The 12,601-nt window shown below is 43.4% G+C and overlaps 1 protein-coding gene across 1 annotated transcript in view; it reads left to right on the forward strand.

The window, feature by feature from the left end:
- Positions 1 to 907: 907 nt before the first annotated feature.
- The window catches only part of LOC107192875 (Wilms tumor protein homolog), a 311,694-nt gene continuing 300,000 nt past the window's right edge, over positions 908 to 12,601 (forward strand). The window contains exon 1 of the mRNA XM_015582227.1: positions 908 to 947. The gene's annotated coding sequence lies outside the window, so the exon portion shown is untranslated. The remainder of the gene's footprint in view (positions 948 to 12,601) is intronic.

The raw sequence follows: 12,601 nt of genomic DNA on the forward strand, positions 1-12,601 counted from the left end.
GGAAGAGAGAGAGAAGGATAAGCGAGAAGTCGAATGAATCGAACAGATAACGGGTCGCGACGACTCCGGCCGGCGTTTTGACGTTTCGTGTTCCGTGGCTACGAGGTTTCTCGGTTGTCACCGTTCCACGTATGATGGATACTGTCGCGCGTGTCTCGTGTACGCGACGCTATCAAGAACAGACAGAGCGTCGAGTCGCGCAACCAACAACGTCGTTCCAGTGAGTTTCTCTGTCTCCTCCTCCCCCTCCCCGTTGGTCGGTATCGTGTTCGTGCAGTGCCGCGTGCTTTTCCAACGATTGTACTAGCGCCGGGCTGGCAGCAACAGTAGAACGCCGGTAGCGCTGCAACGAGCTAGAGAAAGAAAGAGTGATTGGTCTCACGGTTTGAACCAACGGTGTTTGGTGGTGTCTGTGCGCGCGCGGAAAAAGGAAGCGGTTAGCCGGCTCGTCCCTCTCTCGTTCTCTTCGTGCACATCAGAGAGCTACCCGTGTGGATCGTAGGCTCCTCTCTCTCTCTGTCTCTATCTTTGTTGGTCATCCTGCCCACGGTGACGTCGTCGTCGTGACCGTGTCGGTGTTTCTTCGATGATAAGCACGTGTGCGTGCTACTACCTGCTGCGTGTACGTGCGTGCGTTAAAGCCGCGAGCCGCGTATCGGCGTGCAGTTAGTGACCGCGTTGCGTTACCATCTAAGTCCTCCTTGTGTAACTGCTACCATCGCGGTACGGTTTTATTTGGTTTGTTCCTCGTCCGGTTGCGTTCGACATCGTTTCAGTTATCGTTTTTCGTTCGAATTCTCTCTGTGCCGAGTTCAATCAGTTACGAACGGATCAACGGAGTAACCATGGATATCCTGCCGAGTGGGAACATATTTAGGGAGTTGCAGGACATACACGACACCGGATACTTTTCGGCCCAGCCATCGCTCGAGGATCATTGGCAACAGGTAAGAATATATTTTTCATTTACTTTCGGCCAAGTTTTGCGAGCGTACGTCAAGCAATTTTGCCTCCCTTTCGCGCTGAAACACGACGGGACGTCAAGCCGAAAAGGAAGCATCTCGCGTTACGAGTGTTACGACACGCTAACCGGCGTTCGGAACGTCGACCGTGAATTTCGAACGCGAAAAGCCGTCCCGCCGTAACCTCGACCACCATATTTGAATTTCTAACGGTCAGCGTAGTAATCTATGTCGGTGTACGATATCGAGTTCAATAGCGTGAAGGAATGAAATTATTTCTACGAATTCCATTAGAGCGTATAACGCTTAAACTTTAACTCACCGATTGCTGGGATTTAATTACTTCATCTTTCGGAGCGAAACACTTACTCATAATTGTTTTTTTAATGCTTTCTATACAATTAAAGAAATAACAGGCAACAATCTAAATGAAAATATGTAATTTCACATTGCGTGTGTTAATAAGATGTTTTGCGATGGATATTGATCCTCCGATATAATGTTTGAAGGAATATATTTTAATTTGATCGTGGTTTTCGTCTCGATTTTTCGGTCGAGCTCTATTTAAATCGATTACCGATATGCAGCTGGCCATTATAACTGGACGACCTTGAGCCAAGGTATTAGATCGGTGTGTACGTTCAGTGACGCGGCCGAGCGTACTATAGACGGCGCGTCCTGTTTGTTTACGAGTGTGCAATGACCTTCCAGTGGTCGGGGAAGGCAGGAGGGACGTACTTGTTCCCCATTCAATATCTCAGCCGGAGTACAACAGTTTCCTCGCTTCGTTAAAATGGCATGAGTGACGTCACTGGTTGCACCGTGTGCCCGCGTGACGTTTCGCCTTAACGGTTTATTATCACGATTGCGAGCTCTCAAATAAATTTGCATCTTTTTTATCTCTTTAATTATATCTCCACGAGTCGTAGCAATTTCATTCATTTTGATTATGTCATCAAAGTATACATACTGGTTGCTGCAAAACATTGTAACGTGGTTCATTTAGTGAAAATGAATTAATTATCAAATTCCATTTAGTTTCACTCATTTTTATAGTCTCGTAAGAACGTATTCTGACTATTAAAAAAATATTTGTTTCTACAATATAGTTCTAGGTTGAGAGATTTAATTGCACAAGTTAGTGGCGCGATACTGTTTACTTCTTCCGTTACAACTATGTTGATATTGTTTTTTGCCTGAGATAATCCATTTCAAACTTTTTGTAAGGTATTTTCTTTTGATAAGTCGTGTATAAGACGAGTTAAGTACTGTAAACGTAAGAATACCAAAACATACATTGCTCATTCGTGTCAACATAGTAAATTGTTATCAGACACGAAGAAAAATCTATGAGTTGCTAGAAAACTTCTGAAAAATCGCTTTCGTACTGACGTCAATCAGTACATACAGGTACCATTGACCATTATTGATAAGTTACCGATAACTGATAAGTTTCGATTTATATAACATCTTCCAGATAATGGATAGTGCAAGCAGATAGAAACTGAAGTATAATACGGTACACAATAGATTTTTAAAATAGTCTTGCGTGGTACTTTAGTTTCAATTCCTTTGATTCATATTGTTTGAATCCCGGCATGGAAACGTGTACTTCCAATTATCCAACATATTCTTTCTAATCCATCAAAATTTTCCAAGTATTTATTAAATATTAAATGATATCACAAATTGCTTATATCCTTCCAGAAACACTCAGTATTTTTCACGTTAATACCAGACATTCAAGTTTCCGATATTTATCCTTCGCATCATTAGCCACGCTAATTGTAATGTAGAAGTTCATAAACTACTTCGACGGTTGAGGCGATCGACAACTAATACACTCGCAAGGTCAGAAAGCTAATTACGAAGACATTTAGAATCAGTCGAGAAAGCGTCGAGCGTTTCTTTCAATCCGCTCTTTCCTATATCGTGGTTTATCGAGTGTTTATGTTATGCCATTCAATTATCGTCGGTTTAATTACCGATAGCGTATCTGATCGTTAGCCCGCTGGGGGAAAATTTATGGCGAGGAAATCTCGGTTTGTCGCTTGGCACTCGACATTTGACCTGCGCAACATTGTTAGCCCTGGGTTTAGTTTGGCGCGGTGCCTAATTGAACGTCTCGAAGGGTTTCCAGTGGAAAACCGCCCGGCACTTTACCCGCTTTCTCCTCTTTCTCGTTAATTACCCGTACGATCGGCTTGTTTTTATTATCGGCCAAGAAATACATCACGCTCCCGGCTCCCCTCCAGCCGGATGTCGTACTTTTTCAATGATCGCTCGACTCTCGCTTCTGTTGCCATCGATTACAATCTTTCTGATTGCGTCCATTTACCATGCTGGCCTCTTTAGTCGTGACTTCGACGCTTCAACAGTGTTCGATAGCATTAACCAATATGTTGATAGAAGTGTACGTGTACTTCTACATTGAGTACTTACTCCTTCATTTATCTTATTAATCAATTCAAAGGTCGAATTCTTATACAGAAGTACTGGGTCTTTAAATTTTCGATAACTTGAATGACCTGTCCACGGTGTTACAATGGAATTGTCACCAACCTTTAAATAACTTTTATGCAAATCACTCACTTATCATGTAAGTAGGTAATCTTGCAAGTCTAGAAGATTCTCTACATACAATTACGTTGGGATTAACTCCACTTTTTTTTCTAAATTCTTATAAGATATCAGTCTTTAACTTCATCGTTTAACATTCATCGGTATTTTTAACTCTGATATAACAATGCCAGTCTTCCAGTATTTGTGTTATCCACAACAAATGGTAATTACAAAATGAATAAATTTAACAGTTCCTAAGATAGCCTGTGCACATCAAAGTCTTCGATAAAGTGGCAACAACTGAAATAATATGGTGTTTTCCCGACCATTTTGGCGATCATTCCGTAAGTAACACGATGATGTACATCGACAGCGTCATCCGATAGGCGAACAGATGGCTGGGTCACATCGACAACACGACAGCGTTGCTCGCGTGACCGATAATGCGATTCGACAGGTGCTCCCCTGTATATTCTTGTATTCTGAACTTTACACGATCCCGTTTCGCCGGTAATTATCGTCGTTGGCGACGAAACGAGCGTTTGATGCGCCGCACCGTCGAAACCTATGTAACTCGGACGATTTTCGGCGCGTACGTTGACAGAGGAATTTCGTTCGAAAAGCCTTACGGATTGAACGCAAAACTAACCTTCAATTTCGAACAGACTCACGATTAATGTGACACAACATATTCGTTGCATCCAGAGATCAGAATGGCTCCAAATTATCGATGTAGTTATCTCCAAACCGCATACATTTCCGGTGTCTTCGTGCAAGTCGCAGTACTTTTCCAATAAGAAGTTAAATGTTAATCGAAACACGACATCGATCTATCTGTTATGTTCCAATTCTATTAATAGCTTTCGATTCTTAGAAGACTGGCGACTGTTGGGGATAATTACAATAATTACAGAGACCACAGAAGAACGCGCGTCAGGAAAGAACCGCGCGATGAAAATAACGAATGTAAGACGCCGGGCGACCTTGCTGAAGTTTCCTTTCATCTAACACCTGATGCAATTACTGAAATACGTCCCACGTATCGACACGCGATGAATTATGCATTTCCTGATACGTTAAGCGGATTCGCCAGCAGCCCTGCAATATGCGAGTTACCGCGCGCGTATACGATCGGGCCAATTCAATCCCCTCCCCCCATCCTGACGCTTCTTGCGAATCGTCGAGCATGGAAATACTTTCTCGTAAATAACTCACCACGTTGAATAATTGACTGACCCGCGGCCAGTGTCCATCCTGGGTATAAATATTTTCGCGGCATTGTTTTCGGCCGGTCGATTAACTCGCGATATACTGACGGTATATCGACTACGGCAGCTCAATCGCGGACAAATATTTTCATATCGATTATAAAGTATACGTGTATATGTATCCTGGATTGAATCTTTCATCGTTTCGATTACGCGGATTTTTCATGAATCTATAGTTTCTCGAATTACTAAACTTTTCGTTCCGCCGTCATCGCTGTTCTGAAATCTTTATTTATTTCATTAGAAATTAGTTACGGTTAAGCAGATATTAGCTGACGAATTTAGACAAACAAAAGTCGTTTGTAATATAGTAATGGCAATACGACAATACGTCTATTTTGATGATGAAAAAGAAATCCAATCTTTGTTGTACTCCAAAGCAGATCGCTCTTGGACTTGACAGCACGATTTTTTCCAGTCCACTGATTACATTCGTGGAGAGTTAACAAAAAATATGCATTACAATTTTCAATGACAAGTGGATTAGCCATGGACCTTTCACCATCCATTCCGTTCACTTTTTCTTAACCTTCTTCAATTGAACCCCTTAAACAGGGAAATAATTGTCGCACAACCTTCTGTAGAATATTTGACTTAAAAAGCTAGCCTAAGATGCCAATTTTTAAATTTAATTAAAACCAAAAAAGTTCCTTACAATATTATTCAACTGAAGTAACACAATGGCCACTTTTGTGACATCAAACTGTACACGAGCGACTTCCTTCTCCATACTTAAGGCATTAATATTTCGTCTCGACTTGTAACGCCCAAGGACCACCGTGGACCACCTTTCGCGACGCCCGTTTATTCGCATTGTCGCGACACTCGACAGCCCCACACAGTGCTCTTCAGCATTTCTCACCGGTGGTTTGTTTACCGATCTGTACACAAAATCACCGAGTTTTTAACGATGTTGTGTCGCGCAGACTACCCTGTTTTACGAGCATGCGTGAAACTCGCGTAAAAGCTTCAATGATCCTCCGACGACAAGAACCCGTCCCCGGGCTGTGTACTACCGATGCGAAACTTTTCCTGCGCATGAATTATACCCGCTCATGACAGTCGCAGGCGGCATCGGGTGATATTTTTGTTTTCTCCTTATACACGAGTTGGCGCTTCCACTTCACGTCCCGTATTACGACACACTCAGCCCGTCGCGATATTTTATGGCGTGTGTATTGGTACCCACGTATACTATATGTACGTTTCACAATCCCTCCTTGGCGTGTCTCTGTGTGTGTGTGTCGCGTGTATTGCCTACAATCTCTCTATCTACCGTCCTTTTTCTTGTTCCCTGAGCTAGCCAACCTCACCCGTCGTCCCTCCGCTTATCTATCGAGAATTTCGTGAGTTTCTTTTGCACGACTTTCACCCGGACGTGTATTTCTTCTCGCGGGGCTCGAATTTTATAGACGAGCACCATAAATAACCGGGCCCGCCACCTGGAACACGCGAATACGCGAGATTGAAAATTCGCTGAGTACGCGCGCCGCTGGTTGCTCTCACCGCATCCATTGTCCGTGGAGGTGGGCGCGAAGAAATTCACTGGGATATAGAGGGCTCGAGGAGAATCAGGGTATAATACAAGAAAAGGGGGATGGAATTGATAGTAGACGATAGCTTGTTCTTTGATTACGGTGGAGCTTGTGATACAGAAAAGAAAACTCTCTCGAAGGATCGGAGTCTGAATGGAAACCGAATTCTAGTGGAGACATCTATCGATGATTTTCTCAATCCCATTCTTTATATACTTCTAATGAAAGTCTGGACCACAAGAATGCGTAAAGTAACGAGAACTGATCGGATCCATTCACGTACCAAAACTATCGACAAACTTCTACCGAAAGCGGTTTGATCGACGAGTTCTCGCGTGAACACCAGCTCTAGTCAGGGGCGAGGGAGGACAGGAATTACGACAGTTTGGCAAGCGACACACGGCTTCCAAGAAAACGCAGCAGGTCGGTAAGCTAGAAAAGGAGGTTGTGCCATCGAAGGTTAACAATGCCACGTTCCGTAGCCACGGCTACAATGGCATCTTTCGCATCACTCACATTGCGAGCCATTGTACCGGGAAACCATTGTTTCTCGTCCCATTGCGCGCATCGGTGGCCCAGAGGCGACCGTGGGTAGGGTGTCGAGGGGGGTTGGTGGAAACAGGATGGGAACAGGGGGGGTTTGGAATACGAACGGGACAGAGTCGCGTACCAGCGGCCCGTGTTCGAGACAAAAGAGTTACGTCAGGGCCCATTCACCCAAAACGCCTTTGTGCGTCCCGGATATTCTTATTCCAATGACAACAAGAGAAACGGAACAGTGGAGACACCGGCAGAGGAGGATCGGTATAGACCGGCGGCACTCGGTCAAGTCAACGAGTCGTGTGCCGTTTAAAGCCGTCCCCGAGATTTGCTCTTTTCTACTCCCCGTCCCGGGTGAATGTACATACATACATCGTGCAAGCCCGTAAAGCTGCACGCAGATCTACTCGTACGATCACGAGACAAATTTGAAAAAAATCCACTGTGTTTACCAGCCTGTGTATCATTTCAATCTTTCCGACGATTTTCTCCCTCTCTTTCCCGACTCCGAGAATACCACCACCGAGTTATTTATGTACTTTCAATTATTTCTCCGCGATAACCGTGAAATGGTCTATACGTTTCTGCTGATTCGGCGATTTTGATCGTCGACGCTTTTTATGGAAAGAGAACAGTGACTCACCGTCCAAATCGACGGCAATTGGAGGGTGAGTCACTCACTTATTGACCGATTCCAAATCGCTCGAAAGCCAGTTTTACCTTCGGAGGTAAAGCTCTCCGACGAAAGCTGCGATACCAACCTACTCGGGGAGAAGTTTGCGTCGCTCGGGCGGAAGTCGCAACACTCGATCAACCGACGATTCCGGAAATTTTATTTACGGAACTGCTCGTCGAGGATAATTATCCGAGAGGGAAAGATCTCGACTCCGGGGCACACGTGAGGGCAAAGGTCGTCGATCCGACGAGAGATAATTAGTGATCGATCCAGAGGTTCCACCCGTTGCCAGTCGTGGCGGTTCTACTCGTTGCGATTCGAAGCTCGCACGTTGTGATTCGTGGTTCGCCCGTTTCGTCAGGGGGATGAACTTTCTCATCGGGTCGCGTAAAATCTTCCAGAGGGCCCCCGTTCGCCACGCATGGGAAATATCGATGGCGTGTGTCCCGTGAAAACCGCGAACGCAGGATGTTCTCGCGGTTGTTACCTTACAATCGTGTATATTCCTGGTTCCTGGTTCCGTTTCAGGGGAACACGTCTTCGTCCCGGTTCGTTTCGAACGGAGACTACTCGGCCGGGAACACGACGGGTTTATTTCTGTGTTTCACCGGTGCGCTCGTCTACAACGACGACGACGACGACGGCACGCCACGTTTTATGGCTCTGAGCGTGCCAGAATGAATCCTGTCGACTCGCATTCGTTCGTGTCCGTGGCCGAACCATTACGAACGCTCTCCGAGTTCTGGTTTAATGTGCTCACTAAAATGTGGACCACAGTTGCCTGGCAGTGTTTAAGCGCTGCACTAATTAGTTTTTGTAGTGGACAAGGTTAGTTCCTATTGCTTCTCGTGTTCGTGGATCAGTCATCGTTTTCTTGTAGTAGGTGACGTAGTTTGGGAATGTACTTCAGTTGAGAAATTTAATCAAAGCACATATACATATCTGTAGGCTGAATTTTAATGGGTATGGGTTAGTTCGCCTAATCCGCGGTAAGCATATTTCATTCCAGCACCACATAGTGCAATCGGGATTTTCAAACATTGATGTTTTGTAACTATTAGAAACAAATAGTAACGTTTAAATAAAACGTATGTTTTTGATAGCAAATTTCTTCAGGGATCGACTGGTGGTACCCACATTCCTTTGCAAGTTTTGTTTTCCACGAATGTTACTTAAAGAAAGAAAAATTTTGAGAATACTCAGCACATGGAATTTTTGCTGATTCGAATTCGCACCAGTGTGCCACAACAGGTTACTATCAAACATGATATTAAAATATCCTTATTCATACATAATCTCACTGGACTACTTTTCACGATCTTGTTACATATACAGCTCTACCTCGTAATAAACTGCGTAAAAAATTTTTTTTCACACCTTCAGAAATTAGAGATACAGTAAAACCTGTTTTTATGCGGTAGATAGGGACCGCATAAAAGAAACCGCACAAAAAAATATTCGGAAATTTCATAAATACTACATATAATAAACAACTTTGTACGACATACTACAGAAATTTTTTTTTATGCGGCGGAGAGGGACCGCATAAAAAAAGTCGCACTTAGAAAATACGTCAATTATTTACGAAATACATGAGAAAGTGCTTCCAAACAAAATAAATAATTAAATTACACATTATAAAAGCATTTAATTTTTCATTGTATACATGGAGAAGTTTTCAAAATGCACATTACATAATTCACTGCTAGTCGTCGTAATCCTTAACGCGCATCTTCTTGTGATGAATTGGTTCACCATCTGCTAGTCTATTTAATATTAGATTTTTTGTTTCTAATGGAATTGTCTTTCTTTTCACTTTTTTTTGGCTACAATTATTCATTTTAAGGGAGTACATATGTTTAAAAATAAAATGAAAATCATAAAAACTATATACAAATAGAAACAAAAGTAATTAATTTATGTACCTTTAATCTCACTATAAAATGAATCCTTAATCACGTGAGTCGTGGATAAAACTCGGAATACGAAGCGTATGCTGCTAGCGCGTCGAGCGAAAATAATTGAATGTACATTGTCGGGAAACTGTTTAAACCAAATGAACAGAGCGTCTTGAAGTGTATATTTATATGCACACTGATAGAAAACATTACAGTAATGCCAACGCCGTTGAAATTCATATACCGCATAAAAAAAAATCGCACAAAAAAAATCGCACAAAAAAAATCGCACAAAAATAAAATCGCACAAAACAAATCGCATAAAAATAAAATCGCATAAAAAAGGACCGCACAAAAACAGGTTTTACTGTATATAGCAATATGCATATATTCGTATCCAATAATTCCATCGCGACATATATCTCACAGCGTACGCTCGCAATAATGAACATTTCACCGCGAGCCTGCAGCCGTTGAGTCATACGGGATCGCGAACAATCAACACGTTAAGTCCAGGTGGCCGCGGGGCGCAGAGAGAGTGAGTAGAAGCGAGGTGGGCTTACGCGGTGCATTAATCAATTCGGCCAGGTTGTTCGGTGAATTTTATCGCGGGTCACTTGGAGGTTAATCGAACTTTATCCGGTACAACTTATTACAACCGGTGCAACGGAATAGATGCGTTTGCACGATATCCAGGGGGCTGGCCGGTGGAGGGAAACGAGTGGTGGTCGAGGAGGAAACGATCGCAGGAGGAGAGAGATTTGTTCGCGTTTAATCTCGCGATCCGGGTCGCGCGGGGGGTCGCCGGTTAAGGCGTCTGGAAACAGGAAATGCGGGAAGGGAATCGCACCGCGTATACGGGACAACCGGGCTGGTATACGCGTGTTGGTTTGTAGAGAGTTAGAGACGACTTGCCGCGGCGGCGAAAGAGACGAGTGAAACGCGCTTGGGAAAGCCGACAGAAAAAGGCGACACGAGCGATCAAACCGGTCCGTAGACGGTCCCCACGCGGTTCACCAGACACAGTGGAGGGACATTGCCCGTGCCTCGGAAACCTACACCCTTGTGATTCTCGTCCGGATGCGTGTCTCTTTGCGTAATTCTCGGTGTCCTTGGTATTGGGGTAGGCATACAGACTCTCCAATCGTCATCTTGCTTCTGATCTTCTAGTATTGACATCGTTCGGTACCTGACGTCACATATGTGTGACGCTTCGATTGATAAGTCATTATAGTTTTTGTGATAAAAATAGAATGTGTTTTGTAATGTTAACCTATATTGTATGTTATTCGTTATCTCTGTTTCATGTTTTTTAACACTTTGCACTCCGATGTCGCCGCTGCGGCGAAATCTATGTAGAAGCAACTTTGTATTTTTATACATTTAAAAATTAAAATATTCTTCACTTTTCCATGGGAGCCTCTACTGTTACATTGCATGTATAATTGTGTGTTAAAATTAAATAATCCTGGAGCAGCTGGTTGCTCATAGTAAAAATGACTCGGAGTTGCTGGTAGGTCATATTAAAAATTGCTCGGAGTGCAAAGGGTTAAATGTCAAGAATGTGAGAGCAATCCACTGAAAGGAAGTATAGAGAGCTAGAGCGGTCTGTGACAAATGTTTTCGAAACAATGTAGTAGTAGCGATGTGTTGATGCTATGACGACCATTTTACAAATTACCATTTTGTAACTTTCACCAGTGGCTGGCTGTTTTGGGCAGGAATTAACATAATATGGTTTTTGTAATGTATGTAAAGAAAATTTAATAACTTCGAATGCCTAAAAAGTAACAGTAACCGAGAGAAACTTCCTAGCTATCGAATGTCACTGTTTCTGAACGCAGGTTAGATAGTGTAACATTAAGAAAGATCGTGAATGTTTCAGTTCCGTGGTCAAATTTATATTGTACGGGTGTATCGCTTTGAAACGGACAACGAGGAGAACGAGCGTCCGTTTCGCATAGACAGTGAACATTTTGTCGAAGGCTGAATCTGCGAAGAGAAATTTGCGTAGATAGTCACGCTTGAATTAACGCGCTTTACGTGAATACAGGCTGCCCTGGTTGTATCGAATTGATGCGAGCAAAGCGACGTTGGATCTAGAGGGAGGACCGGGGCACGAAACCGAAGAGAGAAACAAAGGACCGATAAAAACAAATTGGTCCACCTCTCCTCGCCCCTTTATCCGTCATTCGGTCCGTCGGTTTGATCGGTCAGACAAATTTTGTGGTCGTTTTGTCGGCGACGCGACCGCGCGCGCGTGTGCATTCGCGGCGAAAAGAAATATAATCCTATTAAAATTTATCAAAGTGCTTTCTCTCTCTCCCTCTCTATCGGTGGAACGTGCAATATCAACGGACTGGTCGAAACTGTGCCCGGGAACGCTGCGTAACCTTACTCGACAATTACGATAAATCGTATCGAATCTTAATTATGTCGATCACGCGAGGTCTCGGATAATCCGACGATGGAGATTCGTATTGCACGTATATCTGTGTATTCTTCAGATTCCCGTGATTGTCACTTCTTTTTTTTAATTTATTCAACAGGTACATTGTTGATCTTCGGGTAAAGTCTGACGTAGTAATGCGAAGCATGATTTACCATTTCGATCAATTAAAATTAGTCTTCGTTGACCGATTAGATAAGATAACGCACTAATTAAAGCGATTACTTTCATTTTCTAGGTTTGGATTTTTTCCCCATCGAAACATCGCGAACGAACGCGTAAAATCGCACGATGCTTCGGTCTTTTTATAGCCTGTTCTTCTTCCTCTGTTCAGCAATACTCGTATCAATGGATTATCGACAGGACAGAATTAATCCGTGGCTCACTTTTTACAGATAATTTTGTGCGGATAATTCACACATGGTACGAAAGCTATAAACACCGTGTATAGTCGTTATCGATCCTTGCTCCATTTTTATATCGTTCTATTATCACCGTACCTTTACACGTTGAACGACAGACAACAATAGTGCGCGACAACCTGTTCGTCGAGTTACTCCATTTTCGAGTTATTTTTTTCAGCTTTCACGTGAATGTCGCGAGACTCGTTGGACGCGCATAAATGTTAGAAACAGGGACGCGAACTCGCGGCCGCTGATAAAAACGGGCGGCGATCGATGCGCGCGGCAGTTTGAAAAAAAGAGGGAAAGA

This window comes from Dufourea novaeangliae, unplaced genomic scaffold, assembly GCF_001272555.1.
Source record: "Dufourea novaeangliae isolate 0120121106 unplaced genomic scaffold, ASM127255v1 scaffold7, whole genome shotgun sequence".
NCBI lineage: Eukaryota > Metazoa > Arthropoda > Insecta > Hymenoptera > Halictidae > Dufourea > Dufourea novaeangliae.